Below are 20,488 nucleotides of genomic sequence, written 5' to 3'. Positions count from 1 at the left end.
TCTGATTACGGCATTTTATTGGTTGATAGTTGTACTGTGGGCGGTTGTTCTTTATCGCCGGTCCGCTATGTGGAGCCAGGCAGAAGGGACCAGGTCTTACTAGGGCATCCTCTACATATGTGTGTGTGCGAGTGAGTGCAAGAACAAAAAAGACGACATAGTAAAAATGACACGAAAAATATTGAAGGTTATCAGTGGAGAGAGAAGAAAGGATTTAAATACTTCACTAGCTACTGTATTACTGAATTGGTAATAAAAATAATTCTGTCTTTGGAAGCAGTAGAGGAGGTCTGAGTGGGGTTTACATACAGCTCTCCGAGGAGGCATTTGTTTCAGTGATTAGACGACAGCCGAGCAGCGATCAACTCCCCACAGCCATCACGTAAGTACCACAGTACTACCAACATTAGAGCTTACGTGGTCGTGACACACATTCAATTACCTAGCACACAGTTGACAAGATGCTAAGGGCCATTTTCTTTCTGCCAAAACCGAGCTTATAATTGTTCTGGGATTTGCATCAATATGATCATATAATATTGAAGACACTGCCCTGGAGTGAATGTAGAAATAAGTACAACGCAGTAGGTAATTATTTTTCAATTTTCTTACGATAGATGGCTGAATATTGTGTTACTACATTGCAGATCCTTTTTGTACAAGGAATAAAGCATGTCGCAAAACTTCATATAATATTAAGCATTATAGTCCATGAAATTATGCATATATTTTCAATATTTAGTTCAATAGTACACATTAAAAAGCTGTATTGTCCTGTACAAGGGTTTGAAGAGTTTAGCAGATCCATTGAAAATAATAACAAATATTTGTTCAAATTATTTTACCCTGTTTATTGAACTCAAACCAATAATTGAGAAGAGTCCGCCCTTTTCAATAACAGATAATTTATTATCTTTAAAAGAAAGACATTTTTTCAAGTCAAGTTCATGTTTCATCCCTTATGAGAGGTATCGTGAGCTTATAGAATATATATATTCCAAAAAAAACATAGCAAATACACATAAAATAAACACTCTAAAATCATCTAAAAAAAGTGTGAAACACTGCGTATAATATAACGCTGCTTTTTAAATTTTGCGAAATTTTCTGCCGTTTAATGCAGAGCTCTTGCAATGTACGTTTTATGCTATTGGTAATTCAGTTTTGAAAATATGACGCAATATGATGAAATTTATAATTTGTTCAATTAAAATCTCGTCTCTAAATGTGTTTGTTTGTACTTAATATTAGTGTCTTGAATTTTTGATGGGTTTGTTGCTGTTATTATGCTATCACGCGGAACTCCTCTCAATATTATTTGACCGCTGTACGGAAACAAACTAATTCCAAGATTTTAATTGATCGAATTTTAAATGTTATCATATTGCATCACCTTTTACGAACTTAAATCTCATTAGCAAAAGACATACAATACAATAACTGTGCATTAATGCAAAAAAAAATTTGCAAATTTTAAAATGCTCAAAGCAGTGTTATATAATACGCAGTGTATCAAACTTTTATACATGATTTTAGTGTGTATATTTGTTACGTATTTGCTATTTATTTTGGAATATGTATCCACTATAAGCTGAAGATGGATGAAACATTTACTTGTATTTTAAATAAGTTGAAATATGTATTTCTTTCAAAGATAATACAACTTGTATTGAAAAGGGTGGACTCTTCTCAATTATTGACTAGAGAATTTACGTCAATACGCATGTTAAAAATGAATGTCATTACATGCAATATTTATTGAACGTTAAAAAATATACAGGTAGCGGTTTTCTTTGTATTTACTTATTAATTACGTTAAATAGCTTTTTATGAGAAGCTAGACATTTATTTCTCAGTTCATCAACAAGTCATTTTCTTGGAGATCCCCTTTTGTCGCTAAAACATTTACAGCTTTTTTTATAATTAAGATATATATAGTTGGTTTATAGGGATGTAAGAATTTAAAAATAAACACATTTTGATTTGTGGAAGTATTAAAAATAGTCGTAGATTCGTTTGGAAGTATCCTAAAAACTTGTTGGTTTTTTTTCAATTACCGGTGTTCATCTAAAAATAAGTAATTATCACAAGCAAGACGGATTAGATAATTAGCTATACAATACATTTAAATGTATTTCAAAGAGTGTGCTTAGAGATTTGCGTTCATTTTGACTGAATAGAAATAATTTTTCGTTCAAACATTCTGTGCAGTGGTAGATATTGTTTCTTTAGATGAAACCTATAAATACTGCAGTTTTACACTCCCTTTTTTAACCCATGTATGTTGAATTGGAAGACAAAATTACTATCATAAACATAATTATAAAGATACGAAAGCGTTAAAGTTATGCAATTCAAGAGAACATTTGAGGACTGCGGCTCTTATATTCTTCTCACGATTGATTCAACTAAAGAAAGATAGAGAAACGTTAAGGATATTCTAGACGATATTATTTGGTGAAAATACACTTTTAAGACATCATAGTCAGATCCAGTTTTTAATGTGTATTTCTGCTTCATGCATGTAAAATTAGTAGCATTTAAATTAAACGACAGATATACTTTCATTATTAAATTGATTGAATTATTTTGAATTTCAGTGTTTGTAAATGATAAGAATTGTGTTGTTTAAGGAAAATTCAAGCGTATTTCTATAAGGTGGATTTGATTATTGTATTTTATACTTGCAATAACAATGTTGTGTAAAGTAAATTGCGTTACTTTTAAAGAGAAGCTACACAAAAATATCTTTGAAACTAGAATTAACATATTTTTCATTTTATGACATGTTATACTTCAAGTTTATTAATAAACAGAATATTTTCTTATTAGTTCACGCGAAGGAAATGAGCTTTCAGTTTGTATAAAAATACTTACTTCCTAAAATATTAGGATCATGATTTAATTGTGTACTTTTTTTTACAATTTGCCTTGTGTCGCACAGACACAGATAGGTCGGCGACGGTAGGATAGTAAAAGGCTAGGATGGTAAGGAAGCAAGCGTGGCTTTAACTGAGGTACAGCCAAAGCATTGGCATGTTGTCAAAACGAAAAATGTGAGCCGGAATGAATGGCTCAGACGGTTGAAGTCTTGGTAGGTTCGATCCTGGCTCAATCCGTGGTATTTGAAGGTTCTCAAATACGTCAGCCTCGTGTCGGTAGAACTCCTGCGGGGCTAAATTCTGGTACCTCATCTCCTAAAACCGTAAAAGGAGTTAGTGAGACACAAAGCCAATAATATTAATTATTATGATAATTGTGTACTTACTTTCAGAAGACAAATATTTGTAAATTCCAGTCCGTGTCATGAAACTGGTGAAGAACACTATGCATGTCAGCATTTTTAGATTTCCCCACGAATGGATTTTTCAAGGTTTTTATTAACTTTACCGGTCCCGTGAGGTACGAGTAGCGTGCCTGACTCTTAACCTGGAGATCCCGGGTTCGATTTCCGGCCAGGTCAGGAATTTTTACTTGGATCTGAGGGCTGATTCGAGATCCACTCAGGTTACGTGATTACAACTGAGGAGCTATCCTGACTGTGATATAGCGGCCCCGGTCTAGAAAGCCAAGGATTCTTCGTGCCGACCACAAGACACCTCGTAATCCGCAGGCCTTCGGGCGGAGCAGCGGTCGCTTAGTAGGCCATGGCCTTTCAGGGCTGTTGCACCCTGTAGGGCGTTTTCTTGACTTTAAATTGCTTGTTGATGGATATTTTTCAAATTTGTAATGAACAAAGATATTGTAGAGAACGCTTATTCTATAGTTCGTCTAGATCATTTGAGTCAGCTTTGGATGACATTTGAAATAGGATGTAAATTTACATCTATAATTTGCTATAATCGAAACCCAATATTCGTAATCCGAGTGTGGTTATTTCTTGGTGGATGCGGTATTTTTCATCTATCTCTTGGCACAGGCCAGAGGAAAATGTAGCTTTTACCGAATTCTCAATCTCATCGATGACTGTGACAACATGGATGGTGCTAAGTAATGATATTCACCGCACGACCAGCGCGTCTGAGTGTAATGAAAGGTATTACTCAGAGTCAGGCTTTTCTAGCCCAGTGAGGAAAGCAATGGGAAACTACCTCACTCCTTATCTTGCTTAGTACGCCTCGTATGGCACCGCCGTCGATTTTTGCCCTTTCCTTTAAAGTGGTGTTATTTGAGGATCCAACCGAGCTCTAGGTTGATGACAGACAGAATATTCATAATCAAATTATTGCCTTGAATAACTAACAATTTTATCATTAGACTTTTCTTCTAATACGCAATTTAACTTGAATATCGTGGTAATTTTCCGTTTTTCTTCTACGTGTCCGTAAAAAAAATATAGAAGAATGAAATATTGCTCACGTTGTCACTATATTGGGATAATCACTTAAATGTGGTTGTAAATAAATATTTTTTTAAATTTTTTGCTGGTTGTTAAACCTCGCACTAATACATCGAAGGTTTTTGGCGATGCAAGTTTGGGAAAGGGTTACGATTGAGTAGGAAGCGACCGTAGCCTTAATGAAGGTACAGCCTGGAGTGACAATAGCAAAATGGGAAATCAAGGAAAACCATCTTTAGGGCTGCCGACGGTGAGATACTAACCCATCATTTCCCGAATGCAAGCTCACAGCTACGCGAACCTAACCGCACAGCCGACTCGCTCGGTGATTGTAAATAAAGATTAAAGATATAAGAGTATTTAGGGATTGTAGTAAGGATGTAAACGAGAGGGCGTTTAAGTCACAGGTAAGACCCCAATAACAGTGTGATTCAAGTGCACGACCCTCACCAGGATTACTTGATTCGAGGACGAATTCTGTTCCACATAGCACCAATTAACACATATTTACCTTCCAAAGAAACTTTAAAATCACTCGAATGTTTTGTAATGTATTTTTTAAAAAAATCAAGGTATGCGTCCTTACACCACCACAGCTGCAGTGAGAGAAGTGGGCATTAGCCCTGGACAGATATGAGGCCGTGTCAGGGCTTCCTAGCACTCAATCGCCGACATTTAGTTGCTTGACTTACGTGGAAACATCGATCAACGCGATGATGGTGGTGCAGCTGGTGGTGGTGGTGGTGGTGGTGGTGGTGGTGGTGGTGGTGGTGGTGGTGGTGGTGGTGGTGGTTTTTGTCATCGCTGTTTTGGCATACATGTCTTATGGCTGGTTGTCATCTGAAAATTAGTGTAACGAAAGTGTAACCATAGCAACCGTGCAGGCAGTGATGTAAGCTATGGATGGATGGTCAGACAATGTCACCTAGCAACCGTGCGGGTAGTGCTGTAAGGTATGGATGGATGGTCAGACAATGTCACCTAGCAACCGTGCAGACTGTGTCTTATGGCAGGTTGCCATCTGAAATTAGCAGCCGTTAATGGATGGCCACGACCGGGAGACATATTTATGATCATCTGAATTTCGCAAAGGAAAAATGGTTTCTTTTTTATATTTGGATAACCCTGTGGTCGTTAGCCTCTATTGATCAGGATCATAATGAAGACTACTGAAATGTAAAGAAAATCTTGAAGGAACGATAACTCTACGAATGAGGCGAAAAGGAATCACAAAAGTGGGGGGTAGAAATCGTACTCCTCAAGTGCCCTAATATTAGCGAGCCAGAAGGAAATGTGTGACGGCTAGACCCCGGAGTTTAGCTACAGTAATACGTTAGAATGCAAATTGATTTGGTTAGTAGGAAATGTCGGCTAGCCCGCTGTTCCGTAATGTAGCAAGAGAAACATAAATTTCAGGGGTTCTGATGCGCCATACCGCAACTCTCATAGCGTAACCGTTGTGTAGTGTAGACTATATTTGTTACTCGCTTCAATAAGTTTGCGATCTAACCTATTATTGTATAAAAATCCGGACTCGAGTGATGGCCTATAATGCCTACCATGACGCTGACAGATTGTCCTTAGTTGAGGCGTGCAGTACTTTCTCCGCTCTGCTGATAATCTTCTTCTTCAGGTGGCATTAATGCTGTAATTCACCGTGCGGTTAGGGGCGCGCAGCTGTTAGCTTGCAATCGGGAGATACTGTTCCAACCCCCACTGACGGCAGCCCTGAAGATGGTTTTTCTATCTCTTTCCTATCCACCGTCGCCGTAAGACCGATCTGTGTCGGTGCGATGTAAAGCAAATTCTAATGCCGCAATTACAAAAACATTGATGGATATACGACACCTAGTTGAAAATATGATGAAAATCCCAGACATGATCTGTTGCGAACACATGATGGAACAAAGGAACATTGAGTTTTACAGTACTTGTAATTCCGAGTTCATAAATTTTAGATTTAATAGATCATAATATAATGTTATTTGCTTTACACCCCACTAGCTACTTTTAGAGTTTTCGGAGACGCCGAGGTGCCGGAATTTAGTCCCGAAGGAGTTCTTTTACGTGCCAGTAAATCTACCGATACGACGCTGATGTATTTGAACACCTTCAAATACCACTGGACTGAGTAGGATCGAACCTGCCAAGTTGGGGTCAGAAGGCCAGCGCCTCAACCGTCTGAGCCACTCAACCCGGCGATTTAATAGATCTACGGAACAGTATCGCCACAGATCTATCCAAGTTTGTTGATAGGGTAGATCATGGAAGACTTCTGACGAAAATGAGGACTAGATAACAAAAATAGAACTCAACTCAAAACCCTAGCAACCTCCTCCAGCTATTACTACTACTCCTCACTACCCAGAATTGGCCAGCCAACCCACCACGCTCTAAACCAAGTACAATCAAGTCACCCCCCCCCCCCTTCCCTCCAATTCACCTTTCAATTCCTCTTGCTAACCACACCTAAGACTTCTTCCTCTTTAAGCAAACAACATCTCTGCTTTCTTCTCCTATAAAGCACTGGAACAAGCAGCTACGTCAGTTAAGCAACATCAGGCGTGGTCACCCACTGGATGGGTGGTCCACGTTCGCATGTCAGCTTTACTCTCACACCAATGTTATAAATGCTTAACAAGCACAAATTGCGCACATGCGCCCGGCCATATACTGGCCAATAAACGACTAAATATACTCCGAACCCAAATTCTTCACCAATATTAACGCAGGAGTATTCACTATTATGATATGGCTCTCAAAACCAACACTGGTTGACAGGCCACAACACTCGCGCCTTAGCGACTCACGTCACTAAGTCGGCGAAAGAATTGGGTCTTGCTTACTCAGAATTATCTGGTCCTGTCGTGGTTAAGAGGGGTTCCCTCAAGGCACTGTCATTGGACCTTTACAGTTCCTTATGTTGATAAAATAATATCAGTAATAACGGGAATCAGAGATACGACTTTCTTGCGGAGTACACTCTACAGAGTAACCAGTTATAGAAGTGTGCGCGACTGCAAAAAGACCTCGACAATGTTGTGAGATGGACAGCAGACAATAGTACGATGTTAAACGGTGTAAAAGATCACGTTGTAAGTTCCACCAAGGCGGGAAATCCTCCCTCTGTTTTAACTTTTTTACTGTGTTCATGGGCTGAAAGTTCCTCATGGGAATGACTAAGTAGTTAGGTTTTAATATAAAGAAATATCTTCATTGAGGTTATCACATTAATGAGATTGAATATGTATTTGCTTTACGTCGCAACAACACATATACTGTACGTCTGTTTCGATACTCTCGAATGGTAAAACGATATGATGTCCTTTTTCCGTGCAATTATTGATAGCGGAGACATTGATAAAACTTTCTTTCTTTTAAAGTGGAGCTTGACTGATTTTACTTGTGTTGAATGAGCTGCATTTAGTGGTGTACTCATTTTTGACAGGGGCTGCCTGGCCGAAACGGTAAAGGCGTGCTCGGTTCGCCCGGAAGGACGTGTGTTCGAATCCCCGTCAGGAAGTCGTAAAATTTAAGAAATGAGATTTCCACTTCCGGAGGTGCATATGGCCCTGAGGTTCACTCAGCCTACACCAAAAATGAGTACCAGGTTAATTCCTGGGGGCAAAGGCGGCCGGGCGTAAAGCTAACCACTCTACCCCATCACGTGCCGAGGTTAACAATGGTGGAAGCCTTTACCTTCCACTCCTCCAAGGACCTTCATGGCCTGTACGGAGGTGACTTTGCTTCGCTTTACTCATTTTTGACGTATTGTCACTCAGAAAAGGAATAAGCGCAAAGTATTATATGTTCTTCGCATTTTATATTTGATTACACTTTATTCTAATTTTTATCGACATGTAATTCAAGGATTTACAATTTGCTTTACGTCGCACCGGCAATGACCTATATTACAGCGAGGATGGGATAGGAAAGGGCTAGGAGTGGGAAGGAAACGGCTGTGGCCTTAAAGCACGGCCCACCGAGATCGATAGCTGCAGTCGCTTAAGTGCGGCCAGTATCCAGTATTCGGGAGATAGTAGGTTCGAACCCCACTGTCGGCAGCCCTGAAAATGGTTTTCCGTGGTTTCCCATTTTCACACCAGGCAAATGCTGGGGCTGTACCTTAATTAAGGCCACGGCCGCTTCCTTCCCACTCCTAGCCCTTTCCAGTCCCATCGTCGCCGTAAGACTTATCTGTGTCGGTGCGACGTAAAACAACTAGCAAAAAAAGTATGGCCCCAGAATTTCCCTGATGTGAAAATGGAAAACCACGGAAAACCATCTTCAGGGCTACGCAAAGTGGGGGGTTCGAACCCACTATCTCCCGGATACAAGCTCACAGCGGCACTCCTAACCGCATGGTGTTTAGCTTTGGACTGGGAAGAGATAGAAGTAAGGAAACAAGCTACTCGACAAAGCGATATCTTTCGAGCTGTCACTGGAGAGATGGCGTGGAATTACATTAGTAGACGAGTACGTATGAGTAGATCTTTTAAAAGTAGGAAAGATTACAATGTGAGGATAACGTTGGGGTTCAAGAGGATAAGTGGAAGGAAATATTAATCTATAGGCTGATGAGTTAGAGACTGGAATAATTAGGACGGGCTGAGTGGCTCAGACAGTTAAGGCGCTAGCTTTCTGATCCCAACTTGGCAAGTTCGATGCTGGCTCAGTCCTGTGGTATTCGTCAGCCCTGTGTTGGTATATTTACTGACACGTAAAACAACTCCCGTGGGACCAAATTCCGACACCTCGGCGTCCCCAAAAAATGGAAAAATAGTTAGTGGGACGTAAAGCTAACAAAATTATTATTATTATTATTATTATTATTATTATTATTATTATTATTATTATTATTATTATTATTATTATTATTATTACTTTCGATGAAATAATTTCGGAAAATACTAGATAAAACTACTGAGAGGAAATTTGCCACCTGGTACACAGCCCTAAATTCCGATCATTGATTGATTGATAAATTACGGAAAACATTCTCCTAGTGAACCATGGAAACGAGGTATTTCACTTCGAAAACATCAGAAGAAACCGGCTACGAATCCATTCCATGCTGCTAAATTGCTGACATTGATACATAGCTATCACACCCGCCAATTTCAGTGCTTCATGTCCATCACTTGACCATTTGAACCACTTGACATCCAATAACGAGTAGGATATTTTGATATTGAGAGTCGTCCTTGAACCTTGTGCGAGAGAAAAATTCATTCAGTTTATTGGTAGATGACGTGCCAATGAAGCCGAAAATATTTTTTATAAACAACTTCAAATTAGGACCGACACCAACGGGAATCTGTACATAAAGGCCTGTCAAATGAAGTCCCCTAGATGTCCGTGTTTGTGTGGGGTAATATCCGAAACAGTGACGGGACTATCGAATGAAAACTACCGAATTATTCTATAGTTGTCAACTATCGTTAAAATCGATTCTTTCCGTGTGTTTTCGGTTTTTCATTCGGATCGCAAATTCCAATTGTTTCTACTTGTCAGCGCTGAAATAGGTCTCCTCTTTCGCCATGGAGTAAAGTCAGAGTTAAAGCAGACCCTACACCCTTTGACATCTGCATTTAGGGCAGTCGTCAAGGCGGCAGATTCCCTATCTGTTGTTTTCCTAGCCTTTTCTTAAATAATTGCAAATAAGTTGGAAATTTATTGAACATCTGCCTCGGCAAATTATTCCAATGCCTAACTCCCCTTCCTACAAACGAATATTTGCCCCAATTTGTCCTCTTGAATTCCAACTTCATCTTCATATTGTGATCTTTCCTACTTTCAAAGACACCACTCAAACTAATGTCATGTCCACAGGCAGCTCGGAACATACTTAGTCGAGCAGTTCGTCTCCTCTCTCCCAAGTCTTCCCACAAATTTTGCAACATTTTTTTAACGCTACTCTTTTGTCGGAAATCACCCAGAAAAAATCGAGCTGCTTTTCTTTGTATGTTTGCCAGTTCTTGAATAAAGTAATCCTGGTGAGGGTTCCGTACACTGGAACCATACTCTAGTTGAACACCTAGGTACTTACAATGATTCTCGTAAGGAACTTCCACCCCCAACAACGCAGTAATTAAAACCTAGAGGACTTTTCCTGTTTGTGAAACTCACAATCTGACTTTTAACTCCGTTTATCATCATACCATTGCCTACTGTCGATAAGAGAGTTATTTATTTCAAAATGTTGGAAACCTAAATGACCTGCAGCCCTTATTTAGAGCTAAAATGAACTGCTCTATTCAGAACTCTGTGCTTGTAGCGACAAGGCTTGTCCTTTTCAGAGCATGAACGACGTAATTATACGAAATGGCTAAACAAACTGTCTCCCAGCAGAGAATAATGCGATGAAATATCAAATGAGAAACAATAGATTAATCCTCGTACTCATTATAAAGCTCACTGCCAATTTCTTTAATAGCGTAATCCATTTGTTTTAAGCTCGAAGAGTAACTTTATATTTGTGCAGCACGCGCGCTCTCTGTGCGTCTGTATTGTTTGATAAATGAGAGTGAAACAATGGAGCAGCCATTCTATTGTTCCAAATCTTTTGAGGAAATTTAACTTGAGTAAAACTTATGTTGAAGCAACTCTAAGTTTAAACTTGATTGTGAATCAGAAATATAATACAAACACAACTTGAGCAGCGAGAAGGAACAGGTCGGGCTTTGTTCTTGCTGCTCTGAACAACACATACATGAGTCATTGATTATTAAATGATGTAGTGAAGGTAGCTCTTGTTCGACTTCTTTCTGTCTCGTAATATGCTAAAAGCACCCTGTATGTTGATTCAATGTTCTAAAGTTATATTCTTGTCTCAACAACGGTGGCAAGCAATAGTGAAATGAAAGATGGCTGATATTAGCGAAGCATTTTCTGTTTCAATAAATATAAGGCGTGTCCATAATATTGAGCTTTAAAGAAATGCACATGGTATATTGCAACATCACACAAACTTTCTCCCTCACCTCTGTTATAATGAAGAGAGCTGCTCAAAAATTATGAAAGCCATTAATATTAAAAGAAACTTTTCCCTTTGCGAAAAGATAATGATCAGGAATATCTCTTTCAATAAATAAATGAAACCAAGGCCTACTGTAAAGAATAATGTGACGTCACTGACGGTAATTTCATCACACGCTATTTATACAAATCCACAGCCGCAGCATCTTCGGCAACCAAAGCCTACGGTAACGACTGATGTGACATCACTGATGGTACACTTTCTATTATTATTATTATTATTATTATTATTATTATTATTATTATTATTATTATTATTATTCTACCGCTTTTCCCACACCTATGGGGTCGTGGGTGCGAACTGTGTCGCACATGTGGACTTGGCCCTGTTTTACGGCCGGATGCCCTTCCTGACGCCAACCCTATATAGAGGGATGTAATCACTATTGCGAGTTTCTGTGGTGGTTGGTAGTGTAGTGTGTTGTATGAATATGAAGAGGAAAGTGTTGGGACAATCACAAACAACCAGTCCCCGGACCAGAAAAATTAATCAGTGGCGATTAAAATCCCCGACCCGGCCGGGTATGGAACCCGGGACCCTCTGAACCGAAGGCCTCAACGCTGACCATTCAGCCGATGAGTCGGACTATTTTTATTTTTTATTTTTTTGCTACTTGCTTTTACGTCGCACCGACATATAGATAGGTCTTATGGCGACGATGGGACAAGGAAGGGCTAGGAGTGGGAAGGAAACGGCCGTGGCCTTAATTAAGGTACAGCCCCAGCATTTGCCTGATGTGAAAATGGGAAACCACGGAAAACCATTTTCAGGGCTGCCGACAGTGGGTTTCGAACCTACTATCTCCCGAATACTGGATACTGGCCGCACTTAAGCGACTGCAGCTATCGAGCTCGGTAGTCGGACTATTAGAACACACACTATTTATACAAATCCACAGCCACAGCATCTTCGGCGACCAAAGCCTATGGTAACGACTAATGTGACGTCACTTCCATGACACATTTTGTCGCGTTACGTTACACAAATTTTCGGGTGACCCCCAACCATAAGACAGATTCATGTCAACATAGGGTTATTTTGTATTTTCTATTTGTTTGCAATTTGCTTTACATCGCACCGACACAGATAGGTCTTACGGCGACGATGGGATGGGAAGGGGCTAGAAGTAGGAAGAAAGTGGCCGTGGCCTTGAAGTACCGGGTGTGAAAATGGGAAACCACGGAAAACCATATTCAGGACTGCCAACAGTGGGGTTGTAACCCACCACCTCCCGAATGCAAGCTTACAGCTGCCTCTAACAGCACGGCCAAATTGCTCGGTGGTGATTCTGTAGGGGAAATTTGGAAACAAAGAACTATCATCGCCGATAAATGTATAGTCCCTCTTAAATGTTATTGCGTAAGTTCATTTAGGTTAGGTATACAAGACAATGACAGTAGAGAGAATCCATGCCCAGCTCAGATACCCACGGTGTCGCTACTTCCTGATTTTTTCTATTTGCTTTACGTCGCACCGACACAGATAGGTCTAGGATTGGTACAGTCCCAGCATTTGCCTGGTGTGAAAATGGGAAACCACGGACGACCATATTCAGGGCTGCCGACAGTGGGGTTCGAACCCACTATCCCCCGAATACTGGATACCGGCCGCATTTAAGCGACTCCAGCTATCGAACTCGGTCTTTCTGAAATTACCAACTGTGACTTCTGCGGTTAGGATTCTAACTATTCATCGTTTCTCTGGGTATACCGTAAGGAAGTAGGCTACAAGAGTATGCCCACTTGATCATTCTTTCAGACAGTCGGTGGATGCAGTAGTATGCATAAATTACCACTAAATACACTACTTCTTCCCTGCCGGGCTGAGTGGCTTAAGGCGCTGGCCTTCTGGCCCGCAACTTGGCAGGTTCGATCCTGGCTCAGTCCGGTGGTATTTGAAGGTGCTCAAATATGTCAGCCTCGTGTCGGTAGATTTACTGGCACGTAAAAGAACTCCTGCAGGATTAAATTCCGGCACCAAAAATCGTAAAAGAGTAGTTAGTGGGACGTAAAACAAATATTATTATTATTATTATTATTATTATTATTATTATTATTATTATTATTATTATTATTATTATTACTATTATTATTATTATTCCCTGGCCGTATATGTACCCATTAAACGGTCATCACTCCCGAGCTCACTCAGGGTCAGCTCGTCTGAGGCGGAGAGAGTATGACCGAAGTTCTTGCACGAGATTTAAATACACTTTACTTTTCCTTAAGGCGGCCACAGCAGTTAGGACGTCCACTTTCTCTCTTTGGCTCTTCGATGGCAAGTACTAAATGTTGTTCTTCACGTTGTCTGACGTGACCATGCGAGCGGAACTGTTTCTCCTCCATCTTGTCGCTGATAAACACAACTTTGAAAGATCCTCGCACATACTCATTGCGCACTTTGTTATGCGCACCATCCGCATCTCTGAATGACATGCATTCGTTGGTCATGTTTTTTTTTTGTTTTTTTGTTTTTTCTGTCTTGCCCAACATTTGAAGCCTTACATGAGGGTAGGCCGGACTGTGGTTTTGTACACTTGGCCCTTTTAATACACCAAAGGCACTCATTTGCACATTGAATCGCAGAGGCGCGTAAATGGGTACAGGCACAGGACATCATAATATAAAGAAATCTTCAAAATATTGACCACACTAAGCATTTATTACGGGATAACACACACTTGCAGAATGCACCTAGAACGGGGCTGGATCACCTACAGCACGGAGTCAGGTGGCGATACGGTCGGGTATGGCAGTATAGAGACGTTGCTCGTTCTTCTAAGGAACATCCTGCAATAGGTAACGTAACTGGCCATCCATATCTCTCGAAGTTGTCGTTCAGTCTGGTCTCAAACGTTTTCGATGGGTGAAAGGTCTTGAGACCTTGCTGGCCAAGAAAGAATTTTAATATCACGAATGCAGGCCACATATACCCGTATGTGTGAGGCCGGGCATTATCCTGCTGGAACATGGGGTTGTCGAGCTGCACCAGGAAGGGAATCACACTGTTCAGAAATTTCCTGGATGCATCGCCACTCCGTCAGGGTTCAATCCCCACCAGTAGAGAGCGGTAATCGTACGAAATTGCACATCACATTATGACACCTCTCGTTGGGGTGGTGTACCGCTTTACAAAGAAGCGTCGATCACCAAGCTCGCCAGGACGTTTCCAGAATCGAATACTGGATACTGGCCGCGCTTAAGGGACTGCAGCTATCGAGCTCGGTACATTTTATTCAAGGGTGGCCCGAATTTTCATTTTGGTAGGCAGTTCCGTATGATATTCACATTACGCCCCAGCCGGAATAGCATATTTTCGTAACTTTGACAGAATCCTTAGTCACCGCGCGAGTGGGCCGTGCGGTTAGGGGTGCGCAGCTGTGAACTTGTATCCGAGTGATAGTGGGTTAGGGCCCCCACTGTCGGCAGCCTTGAAGATGGTTTTCCGTTTCCTCCCATTTTCACACCAGGCAAATGCTGGGGCTGTACCTTAATTAAGGCCACGGCGACTTCCTTCCCTCTCCTAGCCCTTTCCTATCCCGTCGTCGCCACGACTTCGGTGAGACGTAAAGCAAAATGTAAAAAAGAAAAAGAATCCTTAGTCTCAAAACGCACTAGTCGCCACTGACTTGTTTGTACGAGTGCGATTTTTAGTGCTTTGACTTAATAGCGTAGTCTCGGAGTGTTGTTATGTGATCGAAAAGTAAAAGTATATCATACTGGCGTTTGACCGGCCGTGCTCTATTCGGCAGTTAAGAAAAAACGGGAATAGAAAGTTGTCAGTGCTGAGATGCTGCGCTGGTCAATAGGAATCTCATTGAAAGATTATGTAAGGAACAAGTATGTGTGGGGAAGCTTCAAGGCAGTGTCCATCATAGTAAAGCTAACTGAGACACTATTAAGATGGTCCGGTCATGTAATACGCCGACCAGGAGATTGTGTAATGAAAGAGGTGTGTCTCTCTATAGCCACCAGACAGGGTAGACCTCCATCTACATGGATGTCACGAAATACAATACCAAGAAAAGGCAATGGACAAGAATGAAAACAATGTCATCTTATAATAAGGGAAGTCTTTTTCAAATTGGCTTTACGTCGCACCGACACAGAATGGTGACGATGGCTAGGAGTAAAAAGGAAGCGGTCGTGGCCGTAATAGAGATACAGCCCCAGCATTTGCCTCGTGTGAAAATAGGAAACCGGACAGGCCATCTTTTGGGCTGCCGACAGTGGGATTCGAACCCACTATCTCCCGAATGCAAGCTCACAGCTGCGCGCCCCTAGCAGCACGTCCGACTCGCTCGGTTGATAAGGAAAGCTGACCCCATTTAATTGGGGCAGAGCTAGGAGGAATGTTTTGTCCTTTTGAATATTCCCACTGATCCTCATACAGCTATAACAGGGCCTCTCAGGATGCATGCGCGTGGTGCATGCACTGTGCACGGTGCAGAAGACGACTTGGCTTGGTTGACCAGAGTGCAGACCCCCCACTCCTCGATTTGGAGCAATAGCGCTGTCTCTCTCTTTCCTCACGCCTGTCTCGCTCGCTCCGCCTGTCTCCCTCTCCCCCACTTGCGCCGTAGCGCTCCAAATCCAGGCTGAGTTGAGCCGAGCATAGCCGAGTAGAGCCGAGCATAGCCGAGTAGCCCAGAGACGAAGCGTTGATCCGAGCCATACCGAGCGGCACCGAGCGGCACCGATGCACAGTGCACGGAGCTCTTGCGCCTCGCTCTGCACGCGTGAGATTTTGGGCGTTTGAGAGGCCCTGAGCTATAAGGATGTCTTCAAGTGCTTCGTTCTACGCTTCACTTGTAACATGTACCCAAGGCCTCCAAAGTTTAGTTCACAAACACACACGTAAAACTCACACAGCAGCACTTGTGCCTGTTGACAGTCGACAGAGAGAGATTTCCTTCATTCTCCATGTAAAAAGCATCTGATGGACGGAATACCAGTTTACGGACACTCAAGATCCTTCTTGTCACTACAGTAGCGTTTATGGTGGCTTATGGTTAACGGTATGTTCATATTACGCCTTCAATACCATAAGCTACTAAGGCTACTGTTGGAGAAGAATGAATGTTGCCCGCAGTACATTCAAATACTGACCCGTAGTACAAATTTGTTGCAGGTTGATATTTGTGTGTGGTTATTACTAGAACTTGTCAGGCAGACCCTACGAAGAAGGTGGGTGGCATCTGGGAAACTACGTGTTATTGCAGTGGAGGATAGTGTTGTGTGTGGCATGTGAGTTACAGGGAAGCTGATAACACAAACACCCAATCCCCGAGCCAAAGAGATTAACCCTTCAAAATTAAAATTCTTGACCTGGCCGGGAATCAAACCCAGGTCCCGCTCAACTTAAGACCACTACACTGATCATTCAACCAATGGGCTGGCTTCTTGGACATCCTATGGGTGGAGCGGTAGAACAACACCCACGGTATACCCCTGCCTATCGTAAGAGGCTACTAAAAGGGCCCCAGGGGATCTTAATTTGATATCATGCGATGTCGACCACGCGCCCCTTAGCGGAGTCCTGGCATTGCTTCCACTTACTTGTGCAAGGTTCCTCATTTTCATCTATCCTATCCGACCTCCCTTGGTCAACTCTTGTTCTTTTCCGACCCCGACGGTATTAGAGCACTCGAGGCCTAGGGAGTCTTTCATTTTACGCCCTCCGTGGCTCTCGTCTTTGTTAGATACCTTAATTTCCCAAGTTTTCGATTTTTCCCTCGACTAGTGTTAATAGAGGACGGTTATCCAGTTGTACTTCCTCTTTAAACAATAATCCCCACCATCACTACCGCCACTGGGCTCTGGAGACTTCAAATTAGTAAAGAGTTAAAAATATTTATCCAACTAATTCCCTTAGATCAAGTATGTCAAAGTCAAGCGTACGTCAACCGTGCAGCGTGACCTTACTCCCGTGCGGTTTTGCATGGCACACGCTGACTCCAGGGGAAAAATTCGAAGGAGATGTGTTCCTTCATTGCGAACGAAGTGCTCCATCTCAAAATCAGAGCTATCCTTCACCAATAAGGCACCGTAAGTTGTTAATTTACATAAAAAATAAAACATATTATTCATATACAAAGACAATAGGATTGTAGGCTACTTACATATTACGCACATTGACCAAATATTAAATTAAAAATCAAATTCTGACATGTTCAAGATGAATTAAATTAATAACTTAAAAGTATTCTCGCTGACGAAACAAAGGTCTGATTCAATAACATAAAATCATTCCGATGAGCATTTGCCTACACCCTGGGCATCGTTGTTTCGCTTTCTCTGAAAAAAAATGCCTAAAAGCGACCCATTTATATTCATCGATTGCCTGAGCCCTGCTAACGTTTGCTGACAAGAAATCGGTTAATGTCAGGCTTGATGGTGCTGGCAGACACTATCTTCTTTACTGAATTGAGATGTATGTCTGTTAGCCGAGATCGGAATCGAGATTTGTTGATCTTCATCCTGGAAAAGAACTGTTCACATCTGTCAGTTCTTCCAAAGATTGACAGGATTTCTGCCGCAAAATTTCAGAGTTTTGTAAAGCGTAATGGAACAAGTATTCGGTTTAAAAGTCAATAATTTCCCTTTATTTTTACTCTTGCTTCAGACGCACTGTAAATTCTGGGGTGCGTCTTCTGGTTGAACACTTAACGATACGGAAAAGTGTTGCAACTTTCCTTTCACAACATCAAGGCTCTGAAACCTCCTACACTGTACTGATGTGCATAATACAGCTGATAATGGCACCTAACATTAAACTTTTTGCAGATAACATGCCTCTTACACACTAAGCACTGAACTTCTACTTCATGTTCGCGACGTAGGAAACAGTGCGACCATTCCAGGTTAAATCTACCGTAACTTTCCCTTGGCACAAAAATACCCCTGCTACCCTTAAAGCAGTCAACTACGTTAGGTCCTTTCAATTACATGAACTTCTACGTATAAAAACGCATAATATGTTTACTAATTAAGTGGTCGGTGGGCCTTAGGAGAATGTCTCTGAATATAAAAGAACGTGAATCAAATTTTTACAAAACCGTTTTAGTTTAGTTTAGTGCCTTTCTTATATGATGGGGCTCACGCTATGAACCCTGCCATTGTGTCAAATCATACTATACAACACAGTTACACAATTTATAGAATAATGTGAACAGTGTACATAAAATCAATTTCTAAATATCACTAAAATTAATTTACTTAACCTCTACAATTTTGTATTCTTATTGATAATTAAGAATTGAATATTACTATTGTTTGCATACGTTAGATCTACTTTTTACAGATTTTAGTAACACATTAAACATTTCCTTTTAAATAGCCTCGGATTGTGTATGCAGCTGAGAATGAGTTGCAGGAACGTATGGTAGTAGGTATGACTGAATTGTACGAGTTACTGTGATGAATGGAAATGGACAAAAGGGATTGTGTGGATGAACTTGAGGGAGCTCTGTCAGAAGGGGAGAAGTGTTTATTTTTTTAGAATTGGCTTTACGTCGCAGCGACACAGATAGGTCTTATGGCGACGATGGGATGGGAAAGGCCTAGGAGTTGGAAGGAAGCGGCCGTGGCCTTAATTAAGGTACAGCCCAAGCATTTGGCTGGTGTAAAAATGGGAAAACACGGGAAACCATTTTCAGGGCTGCCGACAGTGGGGCTCGAACCCACTATCTCCCGGATGCAAGCTCACAGCCACGTGCTCCTGACCGCACGGCCAACTCGCCCGGTTTAAGTTAGTTCAGATGAAATGTAGTAATAACTCTGTTTTATTTTTTTTATTTTTTTCGGGTTGTTTTACGTCGCACCAACACAGATACAGTAGATCTTACGGCGACGATGGGACAGGAAAGGGCTAGGAGTGGGAAGGAAGCGGCCGTGGCCTTAATTAAGGTACAGCCCCAGCATTTGCCTGGTGTGAAAATGGGAAACCACGGAGAACCATTTTCAGGGCTGCCGACAGTGGGGTTCGAACCTACTATCTCCCGAATACTGGATACTGGCCGCACTTAAGCGACTGGAACTCTATGTTTTAAAAGTCGACTCAGAATGAGAAAAATACTTATAATACAAACTGGAAATTAAGCTCAGATTGGATTCCATCAAACCTAGTAGAATAAATTACTGTACATGGTACATAATTTTCGAATTAGTACATAATAGTTTCTGCAGAAATATCCCTAAAATGTTATACATTTTACGTGGTACGCACATGGACCTCTTGCTCCCCTTAAAATAAAGATATCGCTGTTAGATCTAACGTTTTAAATTTCCACTCCTTGAACTGTGGCCCTTCTTGTCATTTCTTATTCTTCGCCGTCAGTTGGAAGAGTCTATTATGAAGCTTGTTTGCAAACAGCTACTCTAAATAACTTAATTCTCCACGCATTTGACGTTTAAGTGATGGGTAATTTCTTAAGAATTGAATTATGTATAACGGAGTCACTTACGTAATGCACAGCGCCCTTTATGCGACCCTATTGTCCAAGATGTGATTTGAACTATTTCGTAATTCTGATCTCCTCTACCTTGAACTGCAAATTAACAACACAAAGAATTCATACAAACTCTTTCCCTTGAGGTATATTTTGGTCCTCTATTGTCCTAAACGAGAAAAGAATGGTTTGTCGAAATAAATGCGATTCAAGGACAGGGCACGAAGTGCGCGCATAATCTTTAGAATTACTGAGGCAAAAATGTTGCCCAGGCTGCCCATTGACAGTCGAGTCTTCAGATCATTATCTCTGCTCTCCTTTGTTCTGGGTTTTGAAACATGTCCGTCTATTCTCTAGAGTCATGAATGCTATTCTCGAAATAGTTTATCGGATGGAGATCTTCAGAGCTTCGTTTTGGTATTGAGCGAATTACACCACACATTATGATTCTACAAGTTGTTACATTCACTTCACACTTACTGGCATGAAGTTGGAATACACTATGCCTTAACAGACTAAAAAATTAAATCATTAAGGAAGTAGAGAAACTGTCATAGCTAAGAAGTAACATAACCAGTGACGGAAGAATCAAGTAGGACATAAAATATAGGTTACCATTAGCATGAAAAAGAAAAGAACAGCCTTATCGGGCCAAGTCGAA

The 20,488-nt window shown here is 41.2% G+C and overlaps 1 protein-coding gene across 2 annotated transcripts in view; it reads left to right on the top strand.

The window, feature by feature from the left end:
• The first annotated feature begins 300 nt into the window (after positions 1–300).
• jhamt (juvenile hormone acid methyltransferase) overlaps positions 301–20,488 on the top strand; it is a 79,965-nt gene continuing 59,777 nt past the window's right edge. For both annotated transcript variants that reach the window (XM_067154140.2, XM_067154141.2), the window contains exon 1: positions 301–382. The gene's annotated coding sequence lies outside the window, so the exon portion shown is untranslated. The remainder of the gene's footprint in view (positions 383–20,488) is intronic.

This window comes from Anabrus simplex, chromosome 9, assembly GCF_040414725.1.
Source record: "Anabrus simplex isolate iqAnaSimp1 chromosome 9, ASM4041472v1, whole genome shotgun sequence".
NCBI lineage: Eukaryota > Metazoa > Arthropoda > Insecta > Orthoptera > Tettigoniidae > Anabrus > Anabrus simplex.
This window is presented reverse-complemented; position numbering and strand designations above follow the sequence as displayed.